Source organism: Caretta caretta, chromosome 9 (genome assembly GCF_965140235.1).
Source record: "Caretta caretta isolate rCarCar2 chromosome 9, rCarCar1.hap1, whole genome shotgun sequence".
In the NCBI taxonomy this organism is placed as follows: Eukaryota; Metazoa; Chordata; order Testudines; family Cheloniidae; genus Caretta; species Caretta caretta.
Genome location: NC_134214.1, coordinates 90,505,514 through 90,526,074, shown reverse-complemented (window position 1 = coordinate 90,526,074; position 20,561 = coordinate 90,505,514). Strand labels below are relative to the sequence as shown.

At 47.1% G+C, this 20,561-nt stretch overlaps 1 protein-coding gene across 8 annotated transcripts in view; it reads right to left on the bottom strand.

Moving 5' to 3' along the window:
- The window catches only part of IL1RAPL2 (interleukin 1 receptor accessory protein like 2), a 551,213-nt gene that overhangs the window by 527,428 nt on the left and 3,224 nt on the right, over nucleotides 1-20,561 (bottom strand). Inside the window, exon 1 of one of the 8 annotated variants that reach the window (XM_075132546.1) lies at nucleotides 19,224-19,242. The exons of the other annotated variants lie outside the window; for them this stretch is intronic. The gene's annotated coding sequence lies outside the window, so the exon portion shown is untranslated. Of the gene's footprint in view, nucleotides 1-19,223; nucleotides 19,243-20,561 lie in introns of those variants that run through there. 8 annotated transcript variants of the gene reach the window in all.

Sequence of the window (20,561 nt, the reverse complement as noted above, 5' to 3'; positions counted from 1 at the left end):
AAAATTTACCTCCATGCCATGCAAACCTGCAGGTATCTTAATTTTTTACAATTTAAAATTTACAACTGAGAACTTGAATAATGTAACTGAGGTTATAGAAAATATTGTTTGTGCTTAAGAGGATCCCACATAATAAGATTCTTGAATTCTTTCTTTATTACTAGTTATTTGTATTATGGTGATGCTTAATGGCCCCAACTGAGATCAAGGTCCCTTTCAGCTAAATATTATACAGATACATAAGAGGTAATCTCTGCCCTCAAACAGTTTATAATCCCAGGCTGGTATTTTCCGAGGCACCTGAGGGAGTTTGGCACTTAACTTCCCTAGACCCCTTCAAAATCCCAACCGTAGAGAGACAAAACAGGGGACAAGAGTGGACACCAAAAAGGTAAGATGACTTGTGCAAAATTGGATGGCATGTCAGTGTCAGGGAAAGAACCTGATTTCTCACATTTGGGGGCTGTCCCCTGTGAAGGCTATGGAAGGTGGAGAGGACAACACGAATAAATCTCAGCAGATATCATGTTTTAGGACTTGGCAGGGGGAGACAACGTTACTCTGCTAGGATTCTTTTAGCCACATTCCAAGGCACAGAAGACTTAGAACCTCTTTCTAAGGGGAACGAAGGAAGTAAGGGCAGAGACAGAAAGGGAGATTCCCCCACTCCCTCCCCTCCCCCCCCCCCCCCCCGCAAACACACACAGGAAAACATCAAGATCAGGAAATGTTTTAGGGATGTACCTTTTAGTATTTAACTATGAAGGGAAACCCCAGGCAAGGGGTAAGAATCAGACATTATTCCAGTGGCCGTACATATACCTCATTGAATGCAGGACGTGGAGTCTGACCATTCACAGAATGGGGCACATCCTCAGTTGGTGTAAATTGTCATTGACTTCAATGGAGCTATGACAATTTACATCAGCTGAGGATCTAGAGCAGAAAGAAATCAAGACATTTGAAACATTAAAGAGAAAATGTGGACATTTAACTCCCCAGTCCTCTCTCTAAGATGCACATGTGGATTGCATAACAGAGAGGTATGTGCCTGGATACCCCTGCCCCCCACTATTATCAAATGTGACCATGGCAATAAGAAGATTTCTATGCTGGTAGAGACCTACCAAGGGAATGACCATACTACTAGATCTGACCAGGAATTTTCCCCTCTGAATGGGTCTGGCAAAAGATGCTCTTTTCGCAAAGAAAAGAAATTTTCCCATGGGAGAATTTTAATTCACTCCCCCTCCCACCCTCCAATAAAATGATTTCCCTTCCCCCCCTCCGCCCCAACAGAAAAATCTGAGCAACAATTCTCTGGCTGCTCACCTGGAAAGCTCCTCAATTTTGCTTTCTCCCTACAGGGAGAAAGTGAAATTGTCAAGAGTCTTCCAAGTGAGCATCCAGCAAGCTAAAAAGATTCCATGTTGGTTCTCCCCAAAACAGGATTTTTCCAGGAAATCCCTTCATGTGAAAAATTTTCACATTTGACTTTTTGTCCCAATTTGGGATGATAAAAAGTTTCAAAAGGATTTTTCCACAGAAAGGGATTTCTATTTTCTGGCCAGCTCCATGTATCATATGATGCAAGATGAATATATGTTCTTGTACATACACACACACACTACATGGCTGTTTCTCTGTGCTGTTATTCTAGAACAGGGGGTTTGAGCTGCCCTCACAATATTTTAAAGTAGTATTTTTCACAAACTCAGAACACACCTGAGCCCTTGGATGGTTCCTCTGATCACTCTTGCGGTTACGGGACTTTTTCCACAAGAGTGAAACTTGGAAATAAGTGTTATACTGCAGAATGACCCCTCCTCAAAACAAGGAGAGCTGGGGCAGCGTGCCATAGGCAGGACCGGCTCTAGGCACCAGCAAAACAAGCAGGTGCTGAGGGCGGCGAATTTATAGGGGTGATATTCCGGCTTCGGCCATGCCGCTCCTAGAAATGTGCCCCTGCCTCCCCAGCTCGCCTCCGCCTGCTCCCCTGAGCATGCTGCTGCCGCTCTGCTTCTCCCCCCCAGCTGTTTCGGGGGAGGTGGCGGTGGTGCAGCGGAGGTGAGCTGGGTTGGGGAGCGGTTCCTCTACCCCCCCGTTACTTCCTGCGCTCCCCCCCCCTCGCTCCCCTCTGCTCTGCCTGCTCCCCTGAATGCGCTGCCTCTCCCTCGCCTGAGAGGGAGGGGGGAGAAGCGGAGCGGCAATGTGCTCAGGGGAGCAGGTGGAGTGGAGATGAGCTAGGGCGGGGGATTGCCGGGGGGAGCCGCAGGAAGTAATAGGGAGGGGTGGAATGTGGCATGCCCCAGGGAGGAGGCGGAGCCGGGGATTTTGGGAAGGGGTTGGGAAGGGGTGGAGTTGGGGGTGGGCACGAAAAAAAAGCAGGGGCGGCCAAAATTTTTTTTTGCTTGGGGCGGCAAAAATCCTAGAGCAAGCCCTGGCCATAGGAGACATGAGGCCTGGGAGTTTGTCGTCCCTACACTGACTTGTGTGTATGGCTCCGCATTGTGTAGATCCCAAAGATGTATCAATTTAAGGAGCTAAAACCCACAGGTAAGCCTCACTCTCCTCTGCCTCCTGGATGGAAGACATGTGTCAAGGCCAGATCATGGGTAGCCAGACCTAATGGTCAGAGCTGCAGTCCTCAGTCAGGAGTCAGCTGGGTTGGGATACTGGGAGGTCAGAAGCAAGAGACAAACTGGAGATCAGAACCACAAGTCAGAGGCAACGGACAAACCAAGGATCAGGAGCCAAGTGAGGCCGGTGGAGCTGGAGTCAGAAGGCACACAGTCCAGAGCAGAGTGGATCCCAGTTGTTCAGACAGTTGTTGGCTTAAGTAGGGCCAAAGGGCCAATCAACTGCTCTGGGACTCTGCCAATGGGATGTCAGGGGCAGAGCCTCAAACTGGGGCTGGTCCTGGGTCAGCTATTGTCAGCAGGCTGCCAGCCAGGTGGAGGGTTGCAGCATGGCTGCTCTTGTAATCCCTGTGGACTCAGGTTCAAAGGTCTGGAATGTGGAAGGAAAACCCACTGGTTACATTTGCGTCTCATCTGCACTGACGGGGTTCCCATGTTTCCAGAGTGTTAAGTCCTCCATGTGTGACTAAACTGTTTGTGGGGAGATTTAAATTATTGTAGCTGCCAAGATCCCCTTTAGTGCAACATAGGGACCAGTTTTAAAAATTTCTTCTTGTGGGATTCATGGGGGGGGAGAGCGGTGTAAAGAGGAGGAGCAGAGGAGAAAAGAAAGAGAGAGATAAGCCTTGACTGGATTGTGTTAATTTGCAGAAATATTAGCTATAACAAGCCAATTAAAGTTCAATGTAATTTCCCCATAATAAAAAGATAAAGTTTATTTCTATCAAGGTCAACCCTGGTGGAAAAAAGAATCAAGATTCCAGTTGTATCTTGTTTGACTTCCCTTTAATCAAGGGGAGCCACTGATCCATGCAGAAAGGGAAACAATATATGGCAGGATTTCCCTTGACACTTACGGAAAGAAAAGAGGAAATTCAGCCTTGGGATTCAATACTTCTTGTGGATCTCAGCTTATTTATTCCATGAGCACAGAAATACAAGGTAAGGAAATACAAGTTACAGGGCACCTCTTAGTGATAACCTAATGGGCACACACCACAGGGCACATCACCACAAGGAATGGGCTTCTGCCCTTCACAAATGCAACACACAACAGATGATCACACTGTAATGCACCTCAGTGCTGTTCCCACCCAATCCCACACATACTGCAACTCTGTATTTGCGAACATTGCCAATGCTGCAATTAAGTTTTGGCATTGTACTGTGAGGGAAGGTAATATTCTGGGCATCGTACATTGCCTGATTGGTTATTGCAATCACCACAAACTTCAGGATTAGGTCCCTTGTCATTTTAAGTTCTGTTTGTAGCACCAGGAGCGCAGTATTGTACACAGGGGAAGGGACAAAGGGATCCAGCTACATGATTTTAATTACACAAAACATGAATGATATTTGGAGTAAGCCAAGTGGCCTAGAGAGAAGGGAGCTCACTAATGACACCTGTTGGTGAACAGGGGGAAGAGCAGGTGGTAGAGGCTCCCTAAGAGAGGGAACTCTTTGCCAGCATCTGTTGGGGAGCCAGGAGAAATGACTGAATGGGCCAGGCTGCATTTGCATTTTGGTTCTGACACAGTTTGGGGGCACGTTAGTCAAAATGCAGCTAATTTTTAAGTTTGGGGGGTAATACCTGACTGGGATAACAGCATTTTAACAAAAGTACATGAGAATTGCACCAAGCATACCTGGGGTGAGGGGTCAAAACCGAAATCTAGCATAGCTGGGCAGCAGAGCCTGGACAAAGGTAGACAGCAGGGGACTTATCTCTGGTGGGAGTATATTGCTGGTGGCAAGGACTCTGTCCAGGGTCCGATACACCACTATCCCTCTCTGAAGGCATTATGAAAAGGAAGCTTTCGTTAAGAGGTGGCTGGTGGTGCAGGGGCAGCTGCGAAGTCTGAGGCAGCTTTTGCTGAAGCCACAGAGGACAGCAGCATAGCTGAAGAACTCCAGTGAGGGTCCCCCCACCTCCCATCACTACCAAAGCATTAAGTGGTGGATCCCCCAGAGCAGGCCAGGGAGCTCTTCCCTTACAGGCTAGAGAGGGACCTGCCTGACTGCTGCCAGTCCAGACAACAAACAGAAAGTGAGGGTACAGTGGAGAAGGAAAGTGGCTATTTCAGAAGCACACTACTTGATTAGATGCTCTTCCCATGAGTGGAGGACTGAGTTTAAGACTATTGCCAAGACACCCTGGCGTTGGGAGTCTTAATATACAGTTGATTATTGGCTTCCCTAAGTTTATTCTGTGTCCCCTTCTTCCCCCTCCTCCCCAGATAATTTTCTTTGTTTCATGCACTGACTCACGGCTTATGAGGGGGGAGGTATCAGCTACCCCAGATTTCCAAGAGAATATTTATTTAGTTTGCCCAAATTTCTGGGTGGGGACTAGAGACAAAGTTATCCAAAGGAACCCCTAGATAGTTTGAAGCTGGCCCTTTTGGTTGACACTCCACCACCTGGAAAGGAGGATGGGGGGAGATTGTTGCCATCAGAAATGTTCACATTATTCGGTGTGGCTAGAGGAGACAGGCAAACCTGCCCCCCTCTTCTCAACTCAGTATAGAACAAATCTCTTTCTCCTCCCTCCCCGAATACTAGGCGTGAGAGCAGACCACAGAGTTCAGGCAGCTGTCCAATTCAGTTGTAAGCAACAGGCAAGACCAGGAGAACCAAGCTGCAATGCAGTATAAATACCACCCATTCCCCTGACAAAAATCTCAAATCTGATATTCTGCTCAAAGTCAGCCCACACCCCCTCCTCTGCAGTGAAATGCTCTATCCTCTCTAACTCCCCTCCCCCCCTTGAAAATACAGTCTAGTGAAATATTCTCCTCTTTTCTTTGAGAGTTCCTTCTTCCCAGCTCCAGCAACTTCCTGGATTCAAAAGGATCCCCAGAGAAACAATCGGGAGAAGTATTTTAAATGGGGATAAACAATTAATATTCTGTGCAGATGCCTACGCTGTTGTCTATCTATATGGGGCTCCACGGCCTTGTTTTTCCATAAAATTAGGTTTTGTTCTCATCCTTGTATAAAAATGCAATTTTTAAAACAATATTAGTGACTCTGCTCTTTGTAGTTTGCTTTTCAGATGCAAAGCATGATTTGCCGATGCTCCACAAGGCTCTATGGACTCTGGTTTCTCCACAGTAGTTGAGATGTGGAAGGTGCTCATTAAAACAAAACCCCACCTCTTTGGCAGTCTCCAATTGTCAGGTTTTGTTGCTCAGAAGTCTCAGGGAAATAAATTACCGTTTCTTCACACAAAGCATGAACTGGCAACACTAATTCTTTTGTCTTTTTGCTAGTACTCTAGATAGTGTTTTATGTTCCATTCTTTTGATGTTATTTTTCTACTTTCCAAGGCTTTTAATTTTAATGAGGATTTTTCTATCAGCCTGCTCCTCTCCTTTTGCTACCTCAAACTTTGAGCTGCCTCTCTCATTGCTGGTTTCCTATGTCACACTGTCTTCTATAATGGACTGCAGACCACAGGCCTCTCTCTATACACACCTGAATCCGACCAGCAAGGGGTGGGGTGGGGTAGAAAGAGAAAAGAGTACAACAAACAAAACAAAAACAAAAGCCACCACACACTGACACAGGATGTGTGCTAATTTCAAATCCAAAATCTTCAGCTCTCCTTGGTAGGAGTCATGCAGTATTCTTTGTTCTGTTGCTCGATGAACACTGAATAAGATTTCATTTTTGCCTAATTCAGTGTGCATCTTCAACATCTTAAGCAGCCTCTTAAGTCATCTAAATACCACATGACTGAATCCAAACTGTGCTATGGAATTAAATTTCATACATCTGTATTTGAAGATCCATGTCACCGTTGCTGCTCTGGGCACAGTCTCTGGACTAAGTTATCGTCGGACAAACTCAGATTCTTTTTCCGGCCATGAACATTTAAGGCTAAAATTAGAACCAAGATGTCTTGTGGCTCCAGGAGTGTGCTACTTGCAAGCATGCAGTGACCACACTGAAAATGCAGAGTTACAGAATAAAGAATCACTACAAACTAAATGGCGTAATAGTGGTAATGATTACTCAGTAACACAAGTGAGCAACAACACATCATGTCGGTGCTCTGGGTGTCGCACTGTCTCCACATCCAGAACTGGATCCGTTTCAAGGGCATGGTGCAGATCTTGAAAGGACTCTTTTAAAAGCCAGGAGTAGGGATTTGGGGATGGGGAGCAAAAGACCTAGCCACAGAGTTCAGACAAGACCTAGACCTACAGCCCCTTAATTCTGTGATCTTGCATAGTGCTGGCTGAGCATGTCTTCCATGAGATCACTGAGGGTTTGAGGAAACAATCTCAGCACTGAGCCATTGGTCCATGCAGGTGTTATTTCAAAGTAAGTGTATTGCAACAGGGCTCCCACGTTGATATTGGCTAGATCCTGGAGCATATTAGGCCCCTTTTTGGCAGGGAACTCTTCAGCATATGTATTGAGCAAACATGTTCCTCTCATGCTAGTTTATTTTTTCCCTTCCTTGTGGATTTTGAATTGACCTTTACTTGAAAGCAAACAGCCTGAGTCTGGTTCTGCTCTCAGTTATACCAGGGCGACCCAACCAACCTGGTTGCAGCTGCCCCTGCATCACAGGCAGCAGAATTTTGCACCTAGAATTTCAGCTCTCAGGCATGACAATTGACGAAGAGTCCTCATTACAGGTGAGTGCAAGCCACAGAGTTCAGACAAGACCTAGACCCAAACTCCCACAAATTCCAAATTTTCAGACTTCACGCAGGGCCATCTCCGGTCCTCGCCACTAAGCCTTCCCGTCAGTCACTTAACTACCTTTGAAGACTCTAGTTAGTTGCTCTGATTCCTTTAAGGTATTTTAAAAACAAAAACAAAAAAGCCACCCTCTACTAGTAGAATACTGCAATCAGTACCTGTGGCAAACACAGCCCAGCATGCCCCCTCCTATTGCAGCACCTCTTACCTCAGTTTCTCCCACCTTCTTTGGGCACACTCCAGCCACACCACTTTACAGCATCTAACCCCTTCTGGGGGCTTCACATCCTTTATTGAAGTCCAATGAAAATACACACACACAAAAACCCAAACCTTCAGCCTGGCTAGGCTAAGCTGGCTGCCTCTTCCTCACAAGTGCACCTCATTTACTACAGTTTGTCCCCACGCTTGTCTCAGGCTCCTGTCCTTCAACACCACATTGTCCAGAGACTGACACACTTCCTCCCCTCGCGCAGGGACTCAGACAGGTTACAGCTCCTCAAGGCCCCTGTCTCCAGTCAGGTTGCCAGCTCACCGCTGGAGTAGCCTGTCTGCTCTGCTTCCTCCTTCTCAGCCTTCTTTCAGACTACTTACCAGACCCTCTCCCAGGTCTTGCTTCCCCTGATGTGGGTCACCCAGCTCTGATGGAAAGGCAGCTAGCCCCTGCTCTCCCCACAGCTGGGCTTTATTTCCAATCAGTCAAGGCCCACCTCCAGGTGGAAGCAGGCAGGTTAATTGATCTCTTAAGCCCATAATAACCCTTTCATACCATGTTCACATCACAGTACTACAGAAATGATAATGCTGCCTACCTGGAAGCTCCGCCTATGTGGGTATTAGCACCAGACTTTCCATAAGCTACCTCTTCAGTCTTCCAGTCAGGAAGAGGTTCATCCCAAGTTTCAGGCTGGTTTCTAAAGCTCTCTCTGCAGTGCCTTCACCAGGCCCCTTTTTATATTTGATGGCTGCTCAGCTCGGCTGGAAACAGAGGCTCAAGTAGCTCCTGTGAAATACCATGTGCCTAACAGCTCATGCAGAATCCTTAGACTTGCTTCTTCTAGCACTTCCCAGAACATCCCTATCCATTTGCCTGTTTCTGTGACACGCCCTCCTCCTCCACCCCTCAGGGCAGGTCTGCTCATTCACAAAATAGTCTATTTCTCTCCACCAACTTCCAGCCTCAGAGGTCCAGACAGCACATAAGGTCATCTGAGATCCAAAGTTCCTTTTAAGTGAGGATGAGCGAAACAGCCATTCAGTGCCAACTGGCATTGCTTTCGGGGGGAGGTTCATACTAGTAAGAGATTAATAAGAACTGCAACCTTACAGGGGTGTGGGGGGGAACCTTTTAATACCCATCTCCTCCACCCCTGCTTCTACTCTCACCACACATGCCCACCCCCATCCCACCCACCCCTACCTTCCTAACAATTTCCACTGCCTGCTGTGAGAATCTCCTTCACTCGCTCAAGGCTAGGATGTGTTTAGGTTGAATGCCCATTTTGAGACCTGTTTGCTCAGCATTTTCTGAAAAATTAGATCCCCTGGGCACCCAAAATCATGTTAGAAAACCTCAGCTCAAGACTCCACCTCTCAGCCCAGATGGATTCTTTCCAATTCCCCAGCACTCAGGATTCACAAATACAATTCACTGATGCTTCAGGCCCAGTTCTTCCAACACAGGAGAAGAGTTACACCCCCCACACAATCAGCCTCACCACATTCACTTGGATTTTTAACTCTTGAGCAATGCTGGCTCTGATCATACACTCAATATTTGTCTTGCATTAATCACGTTGCCATTAAAAGGCTGTTGCTTGTCCATGACTAGAGCTGCGGTTTGTGACATCCGGAAGAGGTTCTTTGCCTTAGTTACACTGTAAATGTATTTTAAAAAAATGGATTGAATGAGACAATGTAGTCATGACTGTGTTCCTATAAAGGAACAAGTGCTGTTAACATTTCTAATTTACCTCAGGCATAAAATTTAACAGCAACGGTCAAATTTAAACCATTTCTCCGGAACACTAAAAACAGCCCTTGACAGCTCTTTAGGATCTCCCATTCCTTAACCTACCATATGTGACATCAGTGTGAAAAACAGCTCATGCCTCTCAACGGCCCACTTCTTTCAGAACATGGCTACTTACTTGTATGAAAGCACCAGGAAGCATGAAACCCCATGTACAAGTCGGGATTCACATTTATTTTTGTTTTTTTTTATATTAAATTGGTGTTCCTTAGGGCAGTACAAAAACCTCTATAGAATAGATGAGATTTCAGTGGGTGTTTTGAGTGTGCCAGGACAGGACTGTAGGACTGGGCCATCTAAATTTATTCCTGGGATCTCTCTGTTAGGTGACACTAGGATGGTAGCAGAGGCTATGAGTCAGTATGGGCTCAATCCTGCCACGTGCTGAGCATGCCAGCCCCAGGCATGGAATTGGTCATGTGCTTTATATTAAGCACATGCTTAAGTACTTTGTGGATCAGAATCAGCATGCTCAGCATCTGGCAGAATCAAGCCCTCCTGGAGTAGCACACCCATGAGAATTAGAGGCTGCTGAATGCAGATGAACACATTGGAAGTTACCTCTATATTCATTACAGCTAAGTCCCATCTCTTCTCTACCTTGAGGAACGCAACAAGCCATGAGTGACTCCACTTCAGCATTGTGCATCTTTACCTAAGGATGACGTACAGAAAAAATTGCAGTGCAAGTGTCTCGGTACTTCCTGCTCCTATTAACAAATTTCAAATGCAAATTGAGTGGCAAGATTAATAATTATTCACACAGGAAGACTCAGGGGATTAGCAATCATTTTAGGAACATGTCGATTCTTCGTGACTAGTGTGAATCCTTGCAAATGAATAGCACTGTAGATTGCTGACCTAATGATTGTTGCTGCCCTCCCGAGCACTCTCGATACCTTTTAGTGTTTCTTCCTCACATTGGGAGAGGGGAAGCCTTTCTGAAGGAAAGAGGAACAATAAGACATTTTACTCTATCAACTTGGGTTGAGGCCGGGACTGTGAATTTTCAGAGACTTGAACAAAAGCTAAGGCAACATAATTGCTTAAGTAGCTCTTTGGAAATTATCAAGGCGAAGGTAGCTCATGCATCCTGAAGGTCAGCCTCCTAGTGCTGGGTTCAGAGTCCATTCATGTCATTGGTCTTTCCGTTGACTCAAATGGGCTTTGGATCATTCCCTTGGTTCTGAGAAGAGTGGATAGACACACTGGTCACATGCTAATGACTCCTTTGCAGAATGATGCTGATCTTCAGACCAAAGGGATATTGTGCATGATACTTTATGATAGAAGAGGAATAGGAGAAGGGAAGAAGCAAAATAAGGGAGCAGGAAGTAGTTAGGCAGAGAGATTCCTTTACCCAAGTGCCCTCAAGTCTCTGTTATGAAACAAGTGCATTCCTAGTTGAGAGAGGTTTGAGGGAACGCTGTCCATCCTGCAGGCCCTAACTCAAGCAAATAACTCCTTTGGCTTTAGGAGGACTCCTCATAGGAACAACAGCTATTCATGTGAGCCAGGGCTTGCTGGATTGTGCGTTGATGATTTTAAGATCCCAGGTAATAAGAACAGCCTTCCAACTGCAAAAAGAGTAGATGTGGTTTTGGTCCTACTAAAGCATAAACAATAAAAACCTACAGGATGAGCAAAACTGTTGGATTATACTAAACAGGGAAAGCCCTGTGGGTGTTGATGTGACAATGTTGTGACCTTATGGCTCTCTATTACAGTCTGCATTTACAGCAATGATTGAAAATCATGAACAAAAATAAAAAGATTAACATTCCAAATACTTAAGGACTCCAGTGTTCGTGGCATGAAAATACTAATGTTAATGTGTCTTCCCATTATAGATTCTTGCCTGAGACTTTCCTAAAATATTCTAGCAATAGCCCTGAGCAGTTCTTCTGAACGTGTCAGCAAAACTAACAAAAGAAACCAACCCACCTTGTATTGCAACTAGACACAGTGCTGAGAGTTCATCATACAGACCGGGCTCCATTCACTTCAGTAAGAAATTGAAATGTGATCAAAGTTTGCCATTTTGGCATTTAGGTCTCTTAATTCAACTCCTCGCTCCCCAGTTCTGCTCTTCTCCACTTGTTCCCAGACCCTGTAGCACTTGAAGCTGCAGAAAAGCAGCTAATTGGGGTGGTAGTGGGGAACACATTAATCACAATGGCTGTGACATTGATTAGACTCCACAGAGCTCCACAAAGAACTACTGTTCTGTCATGTATTCATTTGATTTTCCAGCAATCTGTGAACTTTGCATGTCCAAGCTATACCCCTTTTCCCCAGCTGTCACAAGTTATAGAGACTTGCTCGTCCTCTGTCACCGCTTTTAAATTTGAACCCAACCATTTTATAGACATTGAAACTGAAATATATGACTGTGGGAGGAACATTACGGTTGCAGGCCAAGCACTCCTGGTTTACGAGATCAGCAAAACGCACCCATTAACTTACAGCCTTGTGTTCAGAGTGGAAGCTATTAATATTCTACATACATTTACTGCTGCAAAATGTGGCTTAATCAATACAGTACCTCAGGCAACGTGAACTACTGTAGGCAACGTAAAAGGAGGATTATCAGACCCAGAGATTTTAAAGACCACTGATGGGATTTAACTGCTTGGCAGGCCAAAGGTATTTAGAAACTAGCCACAGCATACTGAGGGTGAGACTGAGAGCTAGTCTACATTATACCAGCAACTCTGCTAATTATATCAGTTAGGGGATGTGACTTCTTACCTGTCTAGTTATATGGTATAAGCAGGGGTCAGCAACCTTTCAGAAGTGGTGTTTAGAGTCTTCATTTACTCACTTTAATTTAAGATTTCACGTGCCAGTAATACCTTTTAACGTTTTTTAGAAGGTCTCTCTCTATGTCTATATATTATATAACTAAACTATTATCGTATGTAAACAAGGTTTTCAAAATGTTTAAGAAGCTTCATTTAAAATTAAATTAAAATGCTGATCTTACACCGCCGGCCCACTCAGCCTGTTGCCAGCCTGGGGTTCTGTTCACCTAGGCCGGCAGTGGGCTGAGCGGGGCTGACGGCTGGGACCCCAGACCGTCAGTGGGCTGAGCGGGGCTGGGACCCGAGACGAGCAGTGGGCTGAGCAGGGTCGGGACAACAAACCAGCCACTAAGCCCGCTGCCGGTCTGGGGTTCCGTCCACCGGCTCCTCCCAGCCAGGGTCCACATAGAGCTCAGCCCGCTGCCGGTCTGCAGTCCCAGCCCTGTCCTCGTAGAGTAGGTACCTACCTTCTCCCTTGTTCTAGCCCATTCTCTTCCTCTCTCTCTGCACTGAGCTGAGGGTGGGAGTGACTGAGCACAGGGCTGGGGGTGAAGGAGCAGGCTGGGGGTTGGGGTGCAGGGTCTGGCCAGGAGCTAGAATGAGGGAGGGGACTCAGAGTTGGGGCAGGAGGTTTGGGTGTGGAGTGCTTACCTGGGCAGCTCCCATTTGGTGCGAGGGGTGTAGGTGGGAATGTTGGGGTGTGCGTGTGTGCAGGAGCTCCCGTTTGGTGCTCAGGGTGGGAGTGGGGATGTTAGGAGTGCAGAAGTCAGGGCATCGGGTATGGGGGGGCTGGGTATGTGGGGGGGGTGCAGGAGTCAGGACAGGGGGCTGGGGGTGCGTGAGGAGGGTGCAGGAGTCAGGGCAGGGGGCTGGGAATGTGTGGGGAGTGCCAGAGTCAGGGCTGGGGTTGTGGGGGGGGAGTCAGGGCATGGGGCTGAGGTGTGTGGAAGTGCAGGGGTGAGGGCAGAGGGCTGGGGGTGTGGGCCTGCGTTGTGGGGGTGCTCCCAGCCCCCTGCCGTGAGCGGCTCATGGCAGGGGGCTGGAGGGGATATGCCCTGATTCCACCCCCTTCCTCAAGGTCCCTGGAGCAGAGAGCAAGAGTGAGCTGCGGCTCCGCTTTTCCCTCTCCCCCTCCGTAGCAAGGGCCATCAGCTGATCAGCCGCAGGGAGGGAGAGAAGGAAGGGCAGGAACCCAGCACGCTGGGGGAAGAGGCGGGGGGAGGGGGAAGCTTGCCTGCCCTGCAAGGAGAGAGCAGGGGGCAGAAAAGAGCGGGCCAGGCCGGTCAGGACCTGTCCCGGGTCCGGCAGACAGCAGCGTGCCATTAAAAATTGGCTCGCGTGCCGTGTTTGGCACACGTGCCATAGGTTGCCGACCCCTGGTATAAGCCCTAGTGTGGAGGTAGTTTCACTGTATAAAGTCACCTGATACTGGTATATCTTATTTCAGTTCCCAAACCAGAATAGAATATACAAGTATAATTGTAGTCACATGGCAGCGGGGCAGGTGAAGAGAGAGAGAGAGAGAGAGAGTGTGTAGGTGGAACAGCAAGAGTGTTTAGTGTAGACAAGCTCTTGGAGAATCATCCTAGGAAAGCAGACTTCGCAAGCCCCAAGAGCCACCTATGGGCCATATTCTACACCCATACTAGCCCATCTCCCCTTACAGAAGCAGAGGAGTTCTGCTCAAGATGACTGGCTGTGTGACTTCGTGGGGGGCGGGGAGGAGGAAGAAGAGGTATCCAGATAAGAATTCTTAGAAGTTAGTGTTATCATGGCCTGGCACTTTTGAAAGCCCACAGCTTTTGGCCTAAATTGGTCCCCTTGCAGCCAGTGACCCGTTGAAGCCATAGACTTCAATGGGAGCAGAGGTAGGTCCATGCCAATCACTTTTGAAAATCCTACCCGTGGCCCAAAGTTCTCTCTGCTAGAATTTCAGAAACCAAAGGGAGCAGAATTTTCACATTAAAGAGACATATCCAGGGACAAGTCCCTGGTCTGGAGCAGAACCTTCCACATCCAAGGCCAATATCTTACTTCCCAGCCGAGAGAGGGACAGGGTGTCTCCAAAATCGTTCCCAATGAAAACTCTGTCAAAATCGATAGGTCTCCATGAAACATTTCAGGTTTAACGAGACAATATATTCCAATGAAAAAAATTGTCAAAAAGGTTCTGACCAGCCTCCAGGCCCTCCGCATGGAGGTACTGGATGAAGAGTCCCCTACACGTCCCTCGGAGGAATGTGCCCTTCCAGTCTCCTTCACAGCTCCCAAACTGCCCTCTCCCTTGTAGAGGAGGAATAGCGGGAAATACCATCAGGAAACCGCTACAGAGTTTCCCCTATCTCCCTCTCATTGACTTTGCCACAGAAAAATATAACCTGGCCTTTGGTCTTGATGCAAACAAGGCCTCCAGAGACTTCAGTGGGCATTTCACCTGAGGCAATTAACGCTTAGGAAAACACTGAAGGTGAAGCCCTGACACTGCTGGGGTCAATGACAAGATTTCCATCAATTTCAATGGGGACAGGATTTCTCTGTCAGTTCTTAAAGAAAGTGACAGTCTGTTTTTTTAAATGGACCAGCCTGAAAAGCAAGTGCCATCAGACTGCTTCCTTATATCACCATACAGACAATTCAAATCCTTACTTTCCCTCGCAGCTCTAAAAAGACTTCCTGATAAACAGCTTAATGTAAAGTCGCATTGTCTGAAGAGGGCTTAGAAACAATACTGGGTATGGTTGCTCTTAAAGACTTATAACAGTTCCCGATTTAGCATTCCTTGATATTTTCAAATTCAGCCTCAGTTTGAAGTGAGATTACTCAGAGCTCAAATGTACTAGAGTGTGAGTAAATCCCATACATTATAGATGCTTTATTTGTACTACGCTCAGTAATGCCCAGCTCAGAAGTAATTATGTGCTGTTCACATGGAGTTTTGTACTCAGGATGGGTTTAGCTAAGTCTTCCCTGAACAGAATGTATTGTTCACGAACCACCTTTTCTACGTCCACAGGTGAAGTGCAGAGGCAAATAGACATGGAGGAGAAGAGGGGGTTTAGCAACAGTTATGCTCCATTTGGGCAAGATGTACCTAAGCTCTTCTCAATGGCACAGGCAAAAGGATGTTCCTACAGGGCTTTCCCTCGGATCTATTCTTGGACTGATCCCACTTCCTGTAGGGAATCGGGCATTTTAGGCTGGAATTTTTCCTGGAGCTGCACTCAAGCACTTGCGTGAGCGTCAGGAAAGAAGAGGATTCACACTGTAGCTCGCGGGAATCAGACTAAGGGTGTGTCTACACTGTGAGGAGTGATTGTAGCACAGATAGCCCAGGTATGCCTCACTTTCATCTAGGCAACACACGGAACAGCAGCAGCATAGACATGGCAGCTCAGGCTTCAGCCCAGGCTAGCAACCACAGTACATACCCCTAGGGTCCCAGCACACTTCTACTCTGGTTGCAAGCATATGCTGAAGCCTGTGCCGCCAAGTCTACGCGACCATTACCACCCATGCTCGCTAGATTAAAGCAAAGGTTGGTGTAGCTACTGTTAGAATATAGATAGTCAGGCCTGTCTGTAAAGGCCTATAATTAAAAATTTAGGTGTATTCTTATCACTTAGCTAGTTACAGGGGTATAAAAACAGAGTCAAAATCACAGTCTGCCTGTGTATGGGCCTTCTCTCACTGTGACACCTCTGAGGCCTTGTGCTTTAGCTAAGCAAAAACAGAAGCGGCAGGGGCAGCCATAAGCTGGGAAGCGAAGGGTCACATCCTCACATTCCAAACCAGTCACACTGAAATCAGGTAAGCTTAGGCTGTTAAAAAGGCAATCCAGTCTAACACCTCCAGATAAAGAAACAGATCTTAAGATGTTTAAAGAAAACTTAGTTGGATAGCTTTCTGTCTGGCAAGAACTCACTTATCAGTAGTTGTGGTTGTGAAACCCTCATTTCTTTCTTGTTTTGTCCTTATGGTCCCCACTTCTCTATTGTTAATCTGTATGGTCTCTGTCTGGTTCTTTAATTGTTCCGTCTGCTGTATAATTAATTTTTCTGGGATACGTTAATTAGGATAGTGGGAAATAACTGGTTAGAGAATTATGTTAAAATATGTTAGGATTGGTTAGTTAAATTTCAGTAAAATGATTGGATAAAGTATAGCTGAGAATATGACTATATAAACTGGGGTCAAACAGGAAATTGGAAAATTGGAATCATGCTTGCTGGAAATTAACCCCAATAAACATCGCACTGTCTGCGCTTCTGGTCTTTTGCTGCTTGCTGTCTGCGTGACGAGAACCTGGGAAGTGGGAGGGTGAAGGGAAAGCCCTCGAACACCTTCAGTCACACCTTTGCTTGCAGCATGGACATTCTTAAAGAGCCAAGTCCTGGCATTAAACCACTGGCTATGCTAAAGCAGCGTAAGTGACTTGGCTAGAATTCTTTCCCCGGCAACCTGGGCTGCAGAAGCCCCACTATCCTGACCCTCTCTGGCTCCTGTGCCAATGCAGCCCCACCCTCACCCACTCCTTCCTGCTCCTTTACGGGTGCCCAACGCCTGCGCTCTACATTACGATTACGACTGCCCCTCATATACGAGGGAGGTTCCTTGTGCCGCTTCCCCCACCTGCCCTCTCAGGCATTGGCACCTTCAAACCAGAATTTCTAAGCCCAGATGAGATGGAACCTTGTTCATCGCTTGCCAAGACCCTTGTTCTTAGCTACAGTGCAGCAGCACAGAGTCAAGCCCATCTTGTTCCGCTGCACACAATAAGATAGAAACGCTGCTGCCGGAAGCTTGCACTGGAATATACCTTAGAGACAAACCAATTTATTTGAGCATAAGCTTTCGTGAGCTACAGCTCACTTCATCGGATGCATGCTGTAGAAAGTACAGAAGATCTTTTTATACACACAAACCATGAAAAAATGGGTGTTTACCACTACAAAAGGTTTTCTTTCCCCCCACACCTCACTCTCCTGCTGGTAATAGCTTATCTAAAGTGATCACTCTCCTTAAGCTATTAAGGTAAGCTATTACCAGCAGGAGAGTGGGGTGTGGGGGAAAAGAAAACCTTTTGTAGTGGTAAACACCCATTTTTTCATGGTTTGTGTGTATAAAAAGATCTTCTGTACTTTCCACAGCATGCATCCGATGAAGTGAGCTGTAGCTCACGAAAGCTTATGCTCAGATAAATTGGTTAGTCTCTAAGGTGCCACAAGTCCTCCTTTTCTTTTTGCGAATACAGACTAACACGGCTGTTACTCTGAAACCTGGAATATACCTGGAGATTTCTAGTGTGTGCACGCACAGCACCACATCCAACCCCCCAGAGCAAAGCGTTGTGCTGAAAAGCCAGCTCCAGAGGAGCCAATAGTTTTGCATTGATGGAATACTTAAAAGAAAACGAAGGAGCACTTTCACTCCAGAGCTAATGAGAAGGCACTATTTGTTGGAGGAGTTCCTCATGAAGGTTATATATACAGGCCAGATTTCTTCCTCCCACTAAATGCCAATTGCGAACAGTTTGGTGAAGTCAAGATCCTCCGAAGTTATCAAATAATGTGTGAAAATCCAAATGGTTCCACCAAACATTCACACTGAGGAGTCACCAATAAAGGGCAACTGCACAAACTTGTGCAATAGAAATTTCCAGAGATCAGTCTTTGTGCACCTACCAACGCTCATCTCGGATTACAGCCCATCCGCCCAGCATCAGGGCGGAGTCAGAAGGAGTGGGACCTAATCAATCCCATTTTTCGATGTGGGGTTGGGTGGGAGCAGCAATGAGTCTTGGGAACGAGAAATATAACAGCCATTTTCAAATGACAGCAGAGAAAGAATGCTCAAAGCTGAGAGACTACAGGTGAGTTCCTAGATTCCTTTGATTTACTGTACCCAGAGAGATTTTCGGGCCCAGCCCTGCACTACTGTTTGGCATCACGCATCCCTGGGCCCATCACAAGGTCAGCATTTTGCACGAATGCAAATAACTCCGCAAGATTCAAGGCAAAGAAGAATGAGGCTGCTCACTCTCAGCTGTGCTCACTTACAGCCCACACCTTCACAGCACTGCACCTATTAAAGTTCTGTGCCCACCCACATCTAAAGGCCCCTCCCCCCAGACTAAGGGGAGGAGCCACCAGACCCTGCCTCGCAGCCAGCTGAGGCCTGGCCGGGGGAGGGAAATCGATCTAAGTTACACAACTTCAGCTACGCAAGTTACGCAACTTCAGTGAATAACGTAGCTGAAGTCGACGTACTTAGATCTACTTACCCCGGTGTCTTCACTGCAGTAGGTCGACTGCGGATGCTCCCGCATCGACTCCACCTGTACTTCTCGCTCCAGTTGAGTACCGGAGTCGACAGGAGAGCGCTCGGCAGTCGATTTATCGCGTCTTCACGAGACACGATAAATCAACCCCTGCTGGATCAATCGCTCTGGAGGTAAGTAGATGGTGAATGGGGCAGGGGACCAGGGAGACTCACGGGACAGAGGCCAAATGGTAAGGTCCCAAGGGCTGACCTGAGGAGTGGGGGGGGAGCGCCCTTCTGCAGGATTCATTCAAGAAAAATGCAAGAGGTGGGTGGTAGGGCTGCCCTCACCTCCTGGAGCCCGTGATGGGGGACATGAGGGATACAGAGCCCCATGTGCCAGCCGAGTGCCACAGGGTCCCCCCAGTCCGCCCCAGTTGTAATCCAGGAGGTCTCCAAGCCTGGTGGCACCAGCCTTTGGTGCACTGAGGGGGACTCCGCCGCCTGCATACCAAGATGGGGGTTGTATAGCAGAGGCTCTGCAGGAGGTTCTCGCCTTCAGTGGCTACCTAGTCGCCAAGACTAGCTTCCAGGCCCTGAGGAGGTCAAGGTGCTGCAGTTGCAGGAGCAAGCCCAGACACATCAGAATAACATCATCACACAAGAACAGTTATAGGTCTCAACATGCTACCTGCTCTTATTGCTTTTCCTTTCTGGAAATTGACCGGAAAAGCTAAAGGGCTTTCAATATACACACACACACACACATATTACCTTCCACTCAATATCCTTATTTAAAAGGATTTCTTTAGCTCCTGGCTTAGACCACCAATAACAGCTAGAAAGGATCTCACTTGGAGTGTAGGGCTGGTCTCTCCTTGCTCATTTGTACATGACAGTCTCACTTTCTCCTTAATGAGAGCTAGGTGCAAGCTGCAGACAGGGAGGGACTCAGAGAAGCAGAGAAATCAGCCTGGAGACTACAGCTCCTCCTATGCACAGAGAAGCCAGGCTGAAAGGGGAGGGGATAGGAGATAAGTAAAATTCCCAAGGCGTTACTTCTACCCAGGGCTCCACTGATTTTCTACCCACTAGCATCCCACCCGGGACCTTCCAGTTCCGAAAAGGTAGAAAAATGCAGAAGAGAGACTATTTTTGTTCACTTACAAGTAACTTCTCACTGTCTCCTTAACCTCTCTCCAGCCAGACACTTGTTTTACGCAGTTTTAGCTCAGTCAGATTAGATAGCCCAAAATCTAGATAATATCAGAAGCCTCAGCACCCCCAAGCTTCCCCACAGCTAACTTTGGAGGAGAACTTGACTCCTTGCAAGCCAACATCTTCCCAACTTCACCCCCTGCCTCAGGTCTGGCATTAGCCAAGTTAGTCACACCAGTCAGCAGAAGCCTCCTCCCAGGCTTAACTGCTCCTATAGTTCCTATCTCAGGTCTGCTTAGCCCACCCACTAGACCCTCTCAAGAGAGTGCAAGGAGTACTTGTGGCACCTTAGAGACTAACCAATTTATTTGAGCATGAGCTTTCGTGAGCTAAGTGAGCTGTAGCTCACGAAAGCTCATGCTCAAATAAATTGGTTAGTCTCTAAGGTGCCACAAGTACTCCTTTTCTTTTTGCGAATACAGACTAACACGGCTGTTCCTCTGAAACCTGTCAAGAGAGTGCCTCTCCCTACTTCCTTCATTTCCAGGTAGAGAAACGAGCCACCTGCTTTCAAGTTTAAGGTGTTTCAAGACGATACTGCTAGCCTATTACACCCACATTTTATCATTGCTTATAAATTAAAGTCCCTTTCAAAGTGCTTATAGTGACAGTGCTCCTGTGAATACACACATACAGGGCCTGATCCAAAGCCAATGAACTTCAATGGGAGCCTTTCCATGGGTTTCCAGGGCGCCTTTATTGTCCTTTCCTCGCTCCTTCCCTCTTAGAGCCTTGTCTTGCATTCCAGTGAGTTCAGATCGAGCGTTGGGTTTCCAAGGAACGCAGGCTCAGAGTCGAGAAGGAAAGCCACAGCATAACGCACCCAGTGCATGCCAATCGCTCCTACAAAGGAATTCTGTGCACCTTAATTTTTTAAGAAGCTAAGAGCAAACG